Source organism: Herpailurus yagouaroundi, unplaced genomic scaffold (genome assembly GCF_014898765.1).
Source record: "Herpailurus yagouaroundi ecotype Mexico unplaced genomic scaffold, PumYag 29, whole genome shotgun sequence".
Classification (NCBI taxonomy): Eukaryota; Metazoa; Chordata; class Mammalia; order Carnivora; family Felidae; genus Herpailurus; species Herpailurus yagouaroundi.
Window position 1 is genome coordinate 80,989,241 of NW_024412377.1, and position 14,798 is coordinate 81,004,038.

The 14,798-nt window shown below is 37.3% G+C and overlaps 1 protein-coding gene and 1 long non-coding RNA gene across 3 annotated transcripts in view; one reads left to right on the plus strand and one right to left on the minus strand.

Moving 5' to 3' along the window:
- LNPEP (leucyl and cystinyl aminopeptidase) overlaps positions 1-14,798 on the minus strand; it is a 96,274-nt gene that overhangs the window by 75,158 nt on the left and 6,318 nt on the right. The window lies entirely within an intron of this gene.
- On the plus strand, positions 7,064-10,852 carry LOC121012643 (uncharacterized). Its single transcript, XR_005782205.1, has 2 exons — positions 7,064-7,176; positions 10,483-10,852. It is a non-coding gene; the product is annotated as an uncharacterized LOC121012643 (long non-coding RNA).

The following is a 14,798-nucleotide window of genomic DNA, read 5'->3' on the forward strand; positions in this document are numbered from 1 at the left end:
TGTCAGCACAGAGTCCGACGCGGGGCTCGAACTCACGGACCGCGAGATCATGACCTGAGCCAAAGTCGGCCGCTTAACCGACTGAGCCACCCAGGCGCCCCTCCAATCCTAGTTTTAAAAGGCTTTGTTGCTTTCATTATTTCTCTTTTGCTGACCTGAGAGCCCCATGAGAATAAATCTGAGCTAGCATCCTTATGGATGAAGAACCACATGGGAAGACAAGTCCAGCCAACAGGCAGCACCAACTGCCAGATATGCCAGTTAAGCTATTTTAAATCTCACAGTTCCAAATTAAGCTGCCAAATGATGGCTGCTACAAGTGACCCCAGGCAAGATCAGTGGAAGAAACATCCAGCTGAGCCCAGTACAAATTGTTGACCTACAAAATAGTGGGCAAATAAAATAGGTTATTATTTTAAGCCATTAAGTATTGTCATTTGTTACACAGCAACAGATGAATGATTTATCCATCCTCTACACAATACACTATTAATATCGTGGTGTACATTTCTTACACAATCCCCTAAAATCACACTACACATACTAGTTCTACGATTCTGTGACATCTTGGAAATGGGAACAGAAGCAGGGCCTCATGGTTAGACTCCAACTCAGACACATAAGAATAGAACATCCGGTATTCAGAACACTCAGCATTCTTTATACAAAACTGTGTGCAACTGTGAGCTTTCCCTCCAAGGGCTTTGAGGAAAACTTGAAGTACATGACTTCATTGTTTCTTACTCCCTTATCAATAGATGTGGTGATGCTATGCCTGGGGCCCTAGTACAGGACCAGGGCAAACAATGAAAAAAGTAAGACCTAGTTCGTTATCAAAACCATCATCTTAACACCACCACAAACAGTGATAAAAACCAACATTCACTAAGGGCTTCAGCATGCGCTAACAATGCACTGGGCACAGCAAAGTAGTTAGGAATGTCTCTGAAACTAGACTGCTGTGTCATTCCCGTGTAACCTTGATTGAGCAAGTTAGTTCATCTTTCCAAGTTCAGTTTGCTCATTTGTAAGATGGAGATAATAACAGTACCTATCTCACTGAGTTTTGAGAATTAAATGAGATATGTATAAAACATTTAGAACAGAGCCTAGCACATAAAGTGCTAAATAATTATTAGCTTTCGGTATTATTAATCAGGATTTTACATATGTCAACTCATTTAATTTAATCCCCACAACATTTTATAGATGAAGAAATGGGAATTGGAGAGTTAGATAACTTGCTAGTGAGTGACATGGCCAAATTTCAAACCCATATTTTTCTATGGTAGCTAAACCCTTCAAGACCATGTGCCATGACTTAAAATAGGCCAGGAATGTCAAACCAGGTCCCATGTACCAGAGAAATGCCTCATGTCTCAGCAGCCTCTGGATCTGTGGTGGGTGGTCACAGAGCCATCCCTACATCAGAGCTGAAGAGCTGCGAAGAGGGTTAGGATGGTGTCAGAGATCCACGAAACTACTGCCATGTGTCAAACAATGGCACTATAGTTTCTACAACTCTTTCAGCCAGGCATTTAGTGGATACTGAAAAAGTACTACTTGATTTTGCCCAATTTACATTCCCTGTTACAACTCCATCCTGGGCAGTAAATCGAACTTGCTCCCTCTTTCATTAGGATTCTGAAATTATCCAAATACAACACAGTTACCCATTTCACTGAAACTTTATTTTTTGCTAGTTCACAAAACTAGAAGCTTTTTATGAGACACTCTAAGCCCGTTATATTTTACAGATTATTAACTTTTGTTCAAAATTATTCAGCTACTTAGTTAAAACGAATGAAAACAAGATTTTTTGAATTTTTAGATTTTAATTTTTTACAAGGAAGATGGAAGTGAAACAACGAGTGAGTTTAACCCACACAACTGCACAGCTAAGTTTAGATCAACCCAAGTTCAGCTCAATGATTTTGAAAACAACCACTTTCTCAGACTTACAGGAAATGGTTAAGCAACCACAGAGAAGTCATTTGTTCTTGCACCACAGAAGACACATTTTTTTTTTAACGAGTCTTTTTCAGATAATAGAACTTTATAACATTGTGCAAGAACTCATCAACCTAAAGAGCAAGTCTACAAGATGCTACGGTTATTACTTTATTCCAGATACTCTATTTCCTTTGAAAAGAGCAAAGAACTGTGAAATGCTTTTTTTAAATGAGTTTTTACATTTCATAATAAAATGAATTCTCAAGACTTTAAGACCAAACCAGAAAAATAAAAAATTATTGCAGGGGAACAGACAAGGTGACATTTCAAGACTGAGCAACATGGTTCCATGCTGTTCTCAGACAAAACAGAGACTAGATATGATAGAAAAAAATTATATTCCTAGAGAAATTTCTCATGTTCTACTATAGAACATTTTTTGAGAAAATCTATTTGCTGTCTCCTTTTACCCTATAGTACTAGCTGAATCCTGATACAGGAAAATGTGACACTTGGGATGACGGAATCTGCATAATTATAAATAAGTTAGTTTTCTGGCTAAAAGATAAAGCCTAATTTTTAAAATTTGTGGGTTTCTAAGAAAATTTTTAATGTTTATTTATTTTTGAGAAAGAGAGAGAGAGACACAGCACGAGCTCAGGAGAGGGAGGCACAGAATCTGAAGTAGGCTCCAGGCTCAGAGCTGTCAGCACAGAGCCCAACATGAACTGTGAGGTCATAACCTGAGCCAAAGTCAGACACTTAACCTATTGAGCCACCTCAGTGCCCCTTAAAATTTGTTTTTCAATGCAAATATTTCTAACACATTTTATTATTTTCCTATCTTCTTACAAAGACTGATCTCAACATATAGTCATCATTGGGGAAAAATAACTGCAATGCTATCTGTTGGGACACAGAACTCACTGTCCCAATTGATAAAAGAATACTAATATAGGAAATGATGCTCCCATACCCCAAACACCAAATTGGCCAATTTGTTTAAAAATACATTTCAATTAGCAACTTAAAATTTTACAGCAAATTTGGGACACCTGGATGGCTCAGCCGGTTAAGTGTCCCACTTTTGATTTTGGTTCTGGTCATGATCTCACCGGTTTGTGAGATTAGACCCGTGTCAGTCTCTGTGCTGACAGTATAGAGCCTGCTTGGGATTCTCTTTCCCTCCCTCTCTGTTCTCCCCTGCTTGCTCGCTCATTCTCTCAAAAATAAACTTAAAAAAAAGTTTACAGCAAATCATATCGTGTGAGTTTTTTTTTTTTTAATTATACTTTAGATTTAGTCACTGAACCAAGTTTCACTGCAGCTCTTTCTTTACTGCAGTTATTTTTTAGGGGATTTATAAGCGAAACTGAAGATCAATTTTGATTATGATTCACATACCAGACAGTAAATATTTCTTGAAGACAAATTATTTTGTTTGAAGAACCCAGAGAAAAGAAAGATTGAGGAAAAAAAAAATGAACAGTGCCACAGGGATATGTAAGAAGGTATCAAAAGGACTAACATATATGTAATTGGGAGTCCCAAAATGACAGGATAAAAACATTGAGACAGAAAAATTATTAAGAAATAATTGCCCCAAACTTTGCAAATATAGTGAAAGACACACATTTATAAATTCAAGAAGTTCAATGAACCTTAAAAATAAAAGGACCGGGGCGCCTGGGTGGCGCAGTCGGTTAAGCGTCCGACTTCAGCCAGGTCACGATCTCGCGGTCCGGGAGTTCGAGCCCCGCGTCGGGCTCTGGGCTGATGGCTCAGAGCCTGGAGCCTGTTTCCGATTCTGTGTCTCCCTCTCTCTCTGCCCCTCCCCCGTTCATGCTCTGTCTCTCTCTGTCCCAAAAATAAATAAACGTTGAAAAAAAAAATTTTTTTTTTAATAAATAAATAAATAAATAAATAAATAAAAGGACCAAAGACAACCAAACCAAGACACAATCAAACTTCTAAAAACCAAAAGTAAAAAAAAAAACACTCGCAACTAAATAGGAAAAGAGTGATATGTTACATATAGGGTAACACCAGTACAAATACCATGAGATTTTTGCTTTTGTTTTTGTTTTTTTTTTTAGGTAAACTCTACCCCAATGTGGGGCTCAAACTCACAACCCAGAGATCAAAAGTCGCATGCTCCACAGACTAAGCCAGCCAGGTACCCCTCCATGAGTTTCTTAACAGAAAACCATGAAAGCCAGAAAATGATAGAGCAACATCTTTATTGCTTTTACATATATGGAACTGTTATTATATATGTTTGTGTAATATACATAATCCATGTTCTATATTACACAGATATATTTATACCTTTGTGTAAACATGTCTCCAGAATACATAAACAACTTCTATAACCTCTAACCAACTCTTGAACAGCCATTTCACAAAAAAAAAAGATGAACTACTGCCAAAAAAAAAAAAAAATACACTCAATATCAGTAGTCATCAGGGAAATGCTATTAAAACCGCACTGTGATACACACACTGGATTGGCTAAAATTTAAAAAATTAATCATACCAAATTTTGGTAAGGATGTAGAGAATAAGCACTCTCAAACACCACTGATGGAAATGTAAAATGGTAAAACCCGTTTGGAAAACAGTTGGCAGTTTCTTAAGTTAAAACAGACAGCTCCTAGGTAATCCAACCAATCAACTCCAAGGCATTTACCTAGGAGAAACTAAAACAAATGTCTACACAAAGACTTGTATTTGAGTCTTCACAACAGTTTTATTTGTAATAACTCAAAGCTGGAACCAAATGCCCATTAAGAGGTAAATGGATAAACAAAGAATGGCATATCAATACAATAGAATACTATTCAGCAATTTAAAAAGAAAAGAGAGAAAAAGGAACTACTGATAGAACATGGATATTTCAAAATAAATTATGCTAATTGTAAGAAGCCAGGCGAAAAAAGACAGTCTATGATTCCATTTATACAAAGTCTATATAATTCCATTTATATAAAATTCTACAGAATTAGAAAGTAAACCAATCTATGGTAACAGAAAGCAGGTCAGTGATTGCCTAAGAATGGGAATGGAAGGAGGAATAAATTATAAAGCTTTCTGGTTTTGCTTTGACTTTAAATTTTAAAAAGGTAACACCAAGAATGAGGAATATGCAACACTTCAGTACTCTGATTTTAATTATAAAAAGTCCAATCTGAGAGGTTTATTTGAACAATAACTACTTATTGGCAGACACCAGACTTTAGACCTTTGTTCCAAAATGGCTTTTTCTCCGCTCACAAAAAAGGAAGCATAAAAAGTCTCCTGTTTAAACGTATTCCTGACACTTAAACACCAAGAGACGTAAGGCTAATTCTCTATAATATTAATAAGTATTTCAAAGTACTTCAAATGGCTGCATTAGGATGAGTGGGTATATCACCTATTTTTTACAGAATTCTCGCTCAGTTGGCTGAACTTATGTGTACATGGCAGGGTGTACATGTTTATACTTAATCAGTTTACCATATGTCTTAATTTGGGGGCAAGACAGTTTTAAGCAGATCAGTCCTAGTTATTAATGGCCCCAAAGAGCCCCAAGGAAAAAAAAAAAAAAGACAGTTGATTCTAGTTCTCTTAAAGATCCAGATCATTCTATGGCAGGGCAAGTATGGGACAAAGGGTTTTATAACATTCTGGACAAGCAGAAAACAAAAATAACTGAACTTTGTAGACCTCTAATTCATTATAATTAAGATAAGTCTAAGACATCACTGAAGGGCTGAGAAGTTAAATGATGCATCCATATTAAGTGTTATGTTGGAGGGAGGGGGTATTGGGAAAGAGGGGCAGCTTGTTGAAATCCCTTCAAATATAAACAGAATATAGATAAAAATCCATTTTATAAAGGACAATTGAATACTTTTTTAAAATCTGTGTCCTCCCTAGAACTATCCAGGGCTGAAATGAAATGACAGTAGAGTCTTCAATTAACCAAGGCATCTGAGGTGTGGCTTGTCAGATATTCCTGGCTAGTACATTTCCTTCTATGACCTAGATCTATCTTAAACTCGCTGCCCAATTCCATCAGCTCCACTTTCTACCCATTTTAGACTCCTAAGGTGTTCATCTCCAGCCCCTGTAAAAGGCAAGTTTAATGCTTAGAGTGACAGTTCTCAAGGTGCAGTATGGGTACCCTGGGAATCCCTCATATATTTTTAGCAGTCTTCAAGGCCAAAACTGTCTTCACGTTGAGATGTTATCTGCCATTTTCACTCCCACTCTCTCGTAGGTATAGGGGAGTTCTCCATAGGCTACACGCACGACATGAGATACAACAGACAGAATGCAAATCTGAAAATCCAGTTGTGTTCTATTAAGCCAGACATTAAAGAGACTTGCAACAATGTAAGATAATTCCTCCCCTAATTTGTTTTGGAGGATAGCTATTTCTATTTTAAGATGTCATTTTTTTTATTGTCACTATGAAATTTACTAATTTTTATTTTTAAAAAAAATTTTCAGTGCTAATTTCTAGTACAGTAAATATCTAGACATATAAACAAAATCTCCTAGAGATTCACAATAATTTGTAAGAGTATAAAAGGGGTCCTGAGACCAAAATACTTAAGAAGCATAACTCTTGCTTTTAAAGATAAATAAAAAATTCCCAAACTCTCCAGATACCACAATTCAAGCACTGAAGTTTCATTATACTGTTTGAAAAAGCATATAGAGTAAATACATGAAGAAAAATAAATACAGATGGTCTGTATAACTTTATACAAGGGCACAAGGGGTTTTGAATCATCCTGGATTCCTGGGTTCAGAAAAAAAGAACTGAACCATTTGTGTTTCTTTCAGCATCCTTAGGAAGAAGGAATGTAGACTCTAACCATTTGTTCCTATGGAAAAATATAATCTTCTTTACCTTGAGATAAACAAATGGTCCAAAATATGGCTGCCTATGTTCCCGAAAATTCACGTGCTGAAATGCATGTGTAACCCCAATGCAACTGTATTTGGAGACAGGGCCTTTAAAGAGATAATTAAGGTTAAATGAAGTCATGGGGGTGGAGCTGGTAAGACGGGTGTTCCTGTAAGAAGAGGAAGAGCCTCGAGAGCTCTGTGCAGAGGAAAAGCCATGTGAGGACACAGCAAGAAGGTGGCCATCTGCAAGCCAGGAAGGGGACTTTCACCAGAAACCAACCATGCTGTCACCTTTACCTTGGACTCCCAACCTCCATAACTGTAAGAAAATAACATTTCTTTGGCTTAAGCCACCCAATCCTGTAGTATTTTGTTATGGCAGCCTGAGCTAATACACTGCCTATACCATTTCTGTGTTATAACTCCATAAATATACTGAGACGGGGAGGGATATTTTTAAGAGGGAAGGAGATGTTGAAAAAATATCTTCACAGTTTACATATCATAATTTATGTTACTTGGCCACTAAGGAGTTGTTTCAGGTTTTTTCTCAAAATGTCATTTAATTTTTATCCTTTGATTAACCTCGGGACAGAAACCCACATTTTCTTCCTCCTGGTTAGTGTCATGTCTAATATTCATACTTTCATATCTCAGCTCATGCTGTAATACACTTCGACCATTAGTTATTCTGTTGTGTCGACTAATAACCCCTGCCTCTCAATGGTTTTGCCTGATTGACAGCCATGATGTAGTTTCACCTACTCTATTCCACCCATAAGGCCACATGAATGCTTATACATGGCCCATTCATGCCTTCTTCCCAATTCTGGGATAGTAGGAAATTCCTTTTTAAAAGTCTCATTTAACTGGCTTGGGATTTGTCTTTGTGGCTCACTAATGAAGGGCAAAGTCCCCAAGAGTAGGCCAGCCAGAAGGCCCCACAGGACTGCAAGAAAAGAAACTGATTTAACTGCATCACTTTGGTCTCAAATGCAAACCTGCTAACCTTCATCTTGCTTCCCCTCAAACACTACAACCATTTCTTATTTAGCACTATCTTCCCAGTACAAAGCACAGGGTCTGAAAAAGCAGGTGCTGGAAAGGCGTTTCAGTGGAAAAGAAAGCTGAATGAGCACTGATAAGAATATTCAAAAAAAACTGATTTGGAATTACTCTACTTGTCTTAGAGAAATTTAAAGAAAAAGGAAAAGAGCACTGAAATTCAACCTTACTTGGGAAAAAAAAATTGAAAAAGTAAAAATGAAACACAACTGTTACTTAAAGTTTGTTCTGGAGTTGCATGAAGTAATATTAGTCTCAGACCTTTAATGAGCATCTAATATGTGTATCTAATGTGTGGAGCACTATGTTGGGTACCAACTCTATTAGGAACCAAATATAGGACAACTGTGTGCTTTCTGTCATATGTAATTGATGGTTCCTGGCTGAACAAGCATGTACATTTATACAGAACAGGAAATGTGGTTTTCACCATTCAGAAAATGGAGTCATAAACAAATGGTACCTCTGCTTTCATAATATACCATTTATGCCTCTTTGAACATTCTTGGGAAGAAACATGAACTCCAATAACTTATTCCTGTGAGAAAACACTATTTTCTGAACACTGAGGCTTCCTAGGAACAATTGTGACTCAAGGAGAGGAATGTCTCTACCATGTTCCCATGCAATCCAGCCATACAGCCATTTAAAGGATTATTTCTTACTTCCTTCACCTTGCTGTTGTTCAAAATCACTACCTTATATGATTCAGAAGTTCAGGATAATATCTTAGCGAGGAAAAAAACCCAACAACAACAACAGGCAACAGGCCCAGAGACTTCTGGCAGGGTGGATGGAGGTAGGGAGGTAAATTGCCATAAATCACAACAGATTCTCAGAGCCAAACAGGGGCTGCCAAGTTACATTCCTTTAGCAAAAATAATAACAAAATACAGTGTCACAGGTACTAGCACAACTATAAATTCACTAGTAAAACTAGTTTCTTATTAAGCTTCTGTGAGGACACAAACAAAACAGGTAAGAATTTAAACACATTATATTATAGACATGTTTGTTTGCATTCCCGATGTCTGAAATACAGGTCTTGTTACCAGTTAAAGAAGTACCTTTATTCTATACCTTCATGTTAACACTACCCCTTTTAGTCTTGAATTCCTAACTGTTTCAACCCCACCCAAGAGACAAAATATATTTAATACCTGATTTAACACTGAAACAAGTTCTACTTGTACGAAGTGTGTATGAAGCGAGGTGTGCTTATTCCATTTGCTTGACAGAAAAAGAACTAAACTGGATGTAGAAATGAATAGTTCCTCTACTCTTAGGCAACACTTCCCTCCAAGTGTTACAAATGCATAATTGTTAATAAATATGAAATGGAAAGAATCCTATACTGACCTAAAGCCTTTAATAAACAAGATACAAGAAATATCATTTGTGGCCCAACTTTCAAAATCTCACTATGGCAGGAATGTGCCATATCACCATGTCTCCTAGACCTCAGTGATATCAGAAAAAGTTTTGAGCTTCTGTGCACATTTTAGTTTTTTAACTAAACATATTAAAACATCTTGATATTATATATTTTTTTAATTTTTTAATGTTTATTAATTTTGAGACAGAGACAGAGTGTGAGCAGGGGAGGGGCAGAGAGAGAGAGGGAAACTGAAACAGGCTCCAGGCTCTGAATTGTCGGCACAGAGCCCGACGCCGGGCTTGAACCCACGAACTGGGAGATCACGACCTGAGCCAAAGTCAGACGCTTAACCGACTGAGCCACCCAGGCACACTGATATTATCTTTAAATAAGAGTCACAGAGCCAGTGAGTAAGGAGCCAGGATTTGAAGGCCGGCAGTATGAATTACTTTGCACTATTATGCTACACGATAGTAGTCTTGCAAAAGGAGGTAGATTCATGGGTAGATCTCCAAATGAAAAAATAAAAGTATAAAACCAAAACTATTTAAGGAAAGCAGTGTGGGATAGGACCAGTGCTCCTCCAAACCTGACCGTTTTCAAAGAGAGTATACTAAATTGTGTGTTCATATACCTTTTTTCAAAATTTATTCTGCTGTATGTAAGCTTTCCAAGGGCAGACAGAGACAATACTGCACTCTTACTTGACTCCAGCTTTAAGAATAAAGCTTAGGGGCCACCTGGGTGGTTCAGTCGGTTAAGCATGCAACTTCGGCTCAGGTTATGTTCTCGCGGTTCATGGGTTTGATCCCCTTGTCGGGCTCTGTGCTGACAGCTCAGAACCTGGAACCTGCTTCGGATTCTGTGTCTCCCTCTATCTGCCCCTTCCCCACTTGCACTCTCTCTCTCTGTCTCTCAAAAATGAATAAATGTTAAAAAAAAAAATTAAAAATTAAAAAAAAGAATAAAGCTTGGAACAAGTTAGCACATAGTGAAGGTATGTTTTAATATACTTATTTGAGAAAGGTATTCTTTTAAAAACTATTATTTTTTAAAAGAAGAGATAAGTAGGGACCTGTCAAAAACAAATTTAAAAAATACTTGTTAACTGATGCAGTTTAAAATGGTATGCAAGAAGAATCTGTATTAAAATATTCCCTCTGGGCTTCTTCTCTGACCCCCAGTGCTGATTCCCCAAAAGAAGAACGGACCAAGGAGACATGGAACACTAATTTTGGTTTGTAATATTTTTAGTCTTGATAAAAATAAGAAATGAAGAAAAGCATTAGCAAGATGTAAAAAGGAAGAAATTCAAAATGAAAAAAGTAAATAAAGAACAACAAAAATACATTTGAATCCCGGTATTACCTGGTTTCTATAAAATAGACTTAAGACAAAGCATTCATCTAAAACAATTTTTCTACAATAAATTCTGTGTGTGTGTGTGTGTGTGTGTGTATTCATTTCTGTATTTATTTTCTCTAGTTGTTAGTTATAATGGAATAAAGAACCAAGAAAATATAAAATTTACAATAATGTACAAAGTCCTAGCAATAACCATTTAATTCTACTGAACAACCACCATTCAAAAACACTGTCAATTCCACAGAGGAAATACTCTACTTAAAATTCTGGCCAGAGGGCACCTAAAACACATCAATTTAACAAGTGCAACAAGATATCCCATGGACTAAAGAATACAGACAAACAGTACAGAGTATTGTCATAAAGATCAGAATTCACAAAAAGACATGCCATTTTATTCACTTAAAAGTTAGCTAATATTCTTATGGGGAAAAATTAAAATTATTGTAGCTTAGTTTTCGATTTTCTTTTCTTTTCTAGGCTAAATTATTTACCATAATGTTTATATTTATATTGAACTTGTCCTCCAATCAAATTTATAATCTTTATCACATATAGCAATTTTTAAAATATTTCCTTATAACATAAGTCCCACAGTCCTTGACAATCCTCAGGGCACCTCTGAGAAAGATTTAGCCATAAAAAGTAATTGAAATTGTCAATGCATCCTAAATACTTATGCTCATCAATCTTTCAGGTAAATCTACATAGCTACAAATACTTTGTAAAGATTTAAAGCTAAAAGGTTTATTTTTAATTCCATCAAATATTTGGATATAGTTCCAAAAGAATCTTAATGTATCATAATTCATTATATAAAATGAAAAATGGCATTAGGCATAAAAAATACCTGTGAGTGATTTAAAAAGAATGCCTATCACCGAATGAGATCTGCAAAGAAAATTTATGAGGACTCTTCAGTGTATGCAGAATGCTTTTGAGCTAGAAAATACCTCAATTGGTGAATAAATTTGCTAGACCTGATGTCAGAGGGATTTGAAAAAGAACTATTTTGCTGATAATTCTGAAATACTTTTCCATCTGACTCATCAGACTGATAAAATTCAAGGTAAATGATAATCTTAAATCTTCATAGTAAAAACTTTGCCATCAATTTACAACTTGCTGAGGGTTAATTTGACTATCATTAACCCATTGAAAAATATAGTGGTGATTATCCAAAAGTCTGGGATTATAACTACATTTTTGTCCACCAATAGTCACTGTCATTTCATTATCTGCCAAGAAAAGCTTCTATGCGTGAATTCAAGTTTTTATCTCAACAATGTTTCCTGAATTGGCAGTTAAACTGCAACCATGTACTGAACTGCAATGAACTGCACTAGAGCAAAGTTAGCCACACTGTAGTGAACATGTGCTTATTTCTACCTACTTCAAAACACTATCATCTAATCCCCAAGTCAGACTGGACCCTCCTTCTATGCAAGTATTTTTCTGTGTGCTTCCTCCAAATGAAAACTTACAAGCTTCTCACAGTAACCTGTACTAAGGAAGATGGATGTGAGGCTGCTGTTGTAAACAGCAAAGCATTTCTTATTCCTACTAACACTCACTACATCCACACTGAGTTTTCTTAATCTAGCCAGCCAATCTAGATACTGAAAGGACAATGTCAGTGGCCCAAAGGGCTTAGGTACTTAGCACTTAGTTTAAAGGGCAGAGAAAATACTGCTAATAAGTATAAAAAGGAAGCAGCCCAAGCTCATGGACATTATTTTGATAAATGTTGGACATACTCATTCCTTCCACCAGGCTCTAAGGTCCACAGCAGCCCCTCTAAATCACTGAGGGCATTCTGACAATTATGGAGCAAGAAGAAACCAGACAAGGATCAAACCACTTCTGCCTTTGAATCCCACTACCAATACCAAGTTAAAGAAAGATCTTTAAAACAGTTAGCTCTCTTCAATCACTCCCACTAATCACCATGCATTTTTCCTCTGAAGAAAACCCTGGAGTGGTGAAATGCTTTTGAGATGATGACTGTTCTAACAGCTATTTTAAATCTTAGGAAATAAGTTTCAGCTGTGAGAAATACCATACCCCCCCCCCCCAAAGCTTCCCTGCCCACCTGAAAGTTGGTCTAGGACAGTGAATGCCTAAGACAGTTGTTTACGAAACACTACCACAGAGCCCTGGCCATTATTTGCTGCAAGATCTAGGAAGGAAAGGAGCACACCCAACCCACAAAGATACCCATTCTCTCACTGTAGTTGTCATTCTCCTTTAGCCCAGTTTATGAAATTCTCCCCAGAGAAGCATAAGGAAGCCTTTAACTCCCTTCATCCCAGATCACTGGTTTGGCCTCCCTGACAGCACCAGGGGGCTAGAAAAAACTCTGGTCTGTCCAATCCCCAATCCACAGAAGTCCAGACAACTGGCTTAAATTTTGTTTTGGTGACTGCATTCTTGAAATATGTGGAAGGAATGCCCAGGAGACCTTCATTAAGCAATAATACACACTAAAGGAAAAGACTTCAAAGAGCCTTGTATAATTGAACTTACTTCTCCATTGTTTTTTCAAACTCCCTTAGAAGCCTGAATTTTCTTTATTTGGTCAATGAACTGGTTTCCTCCAAGTTTAGATGCAAGGGTTGAAATTTTTAAAAAATAAATTGGTTCATAGGGCACCTGGGCGGCTCAGTGGGTTAAGCATCTGACTTCGGCTCAGGTCATGATCTCACAGTTCATGGGTTTGTGCCCCGGATCCAGCCCTGTGCTGACAGCTCAGTTCAGATTCTCTGTCTCCCTCTCTGCCCCTCCCCCACTAGCACTCACTTTCTCTCAAAAATAAATAAACATTAAAAAAGACTTAAAAAAAAGTAGGGGCGCCTGGGTGGCTCAGTCGGTTAAGCATCTGACTTCAGCTCAGGTCATGATCTCACAGTCTGTGAGTTCAAGCCCTGCATCGGGCTCTGTGCTGACAGCTCAGAGCCTGGAGCCTGCTTCGGATTCTATATCTCCGTCTCTCTCTGCCCCTCCCCTGCTCATGCTCTGTCTCTCTCTGTCTCAAAAGTAAATAAAAATATTAAAAAAAAATTTAAAAATATAAATTGGTTCATTGTTCACTCATAAGCATCAGTACAAAAGTGGAGCAAAAACAGGTAATAAAAAACAGTGACTACTATCGTGATAGTCCTACAGAGTCCATGGCTCTAGGGGCACGTGGGTGGCTCAGTAGGTTAAACATCTGACTCTTGATTTCAGCTGAGGTCATGATCTCACGGTTCATGAGACTGAGCCCCACCTCAGGCTCCATGCTGATAGTGTGGAGCCTGCTTGGGATTCTCTCTCCTGCCCGTCTGTTTCTCTCAAAATAAATAAATAAACTTAAAAAAAAAAAAGTCAATGGCTCTATATTCTTCACATTCAGTAAAGAGAACAGTCTTAACTCACAAGTGACTATGCATTTTCTGACTATGACAGAGAGAAGTATGTAGCATGATTAAACTTGTGTCAAATGTTTTCTATCTCCTTCTAAGGTTTCCAAATGCCATTCTTAACTCACTCATCCCCTTACTCAATTCCTTTTGTCTAATCAGTCCTTTTGTCTACTTGCCCCTTCCAAACCCAACTCCTCCATCTTATGACCTCATACATCAGTGTCCTGCTCCCCAAACTAAACTAACTTCTCAAAGATTTGCAAGACTCAAGGTATGACCATTTTGGAAATCTCTGCCTTATCAGTTTCCCCCTTTACCTTAAATCTCTACATTTCTCTCATCTTCATCACTAATTCTCTTAAGTCTCAATTTTCCCTAAATATCTTTGGTTTCAAAGTCCTACAGGTGCTACCAGGACAATCACGAAAGGATTACAACAACAAATAAGGCTGCAAGGGAATCCTGACCATCCTTCCATAGATTCAGGAACAAGAACTATTTTGTTTCTGTCATATTTACTGCACAGAAACACCAGGGCAATGAGCAGCTTTTTTTTACAAAGGCCACCAGATATACAAGGAGCTGAACCACCACAAAGGCTCCCAAATTTCCCTCCATTCTCATTCCTGGTTTCCTGTGAACGCTCAGAAAAGATATATAGCTAGAGACTCAAATTTAAAAAAAAAAAGAAAAGAAAAGAAAAGAAAAGAAAAGAAAAGAAAAGAAAAGAA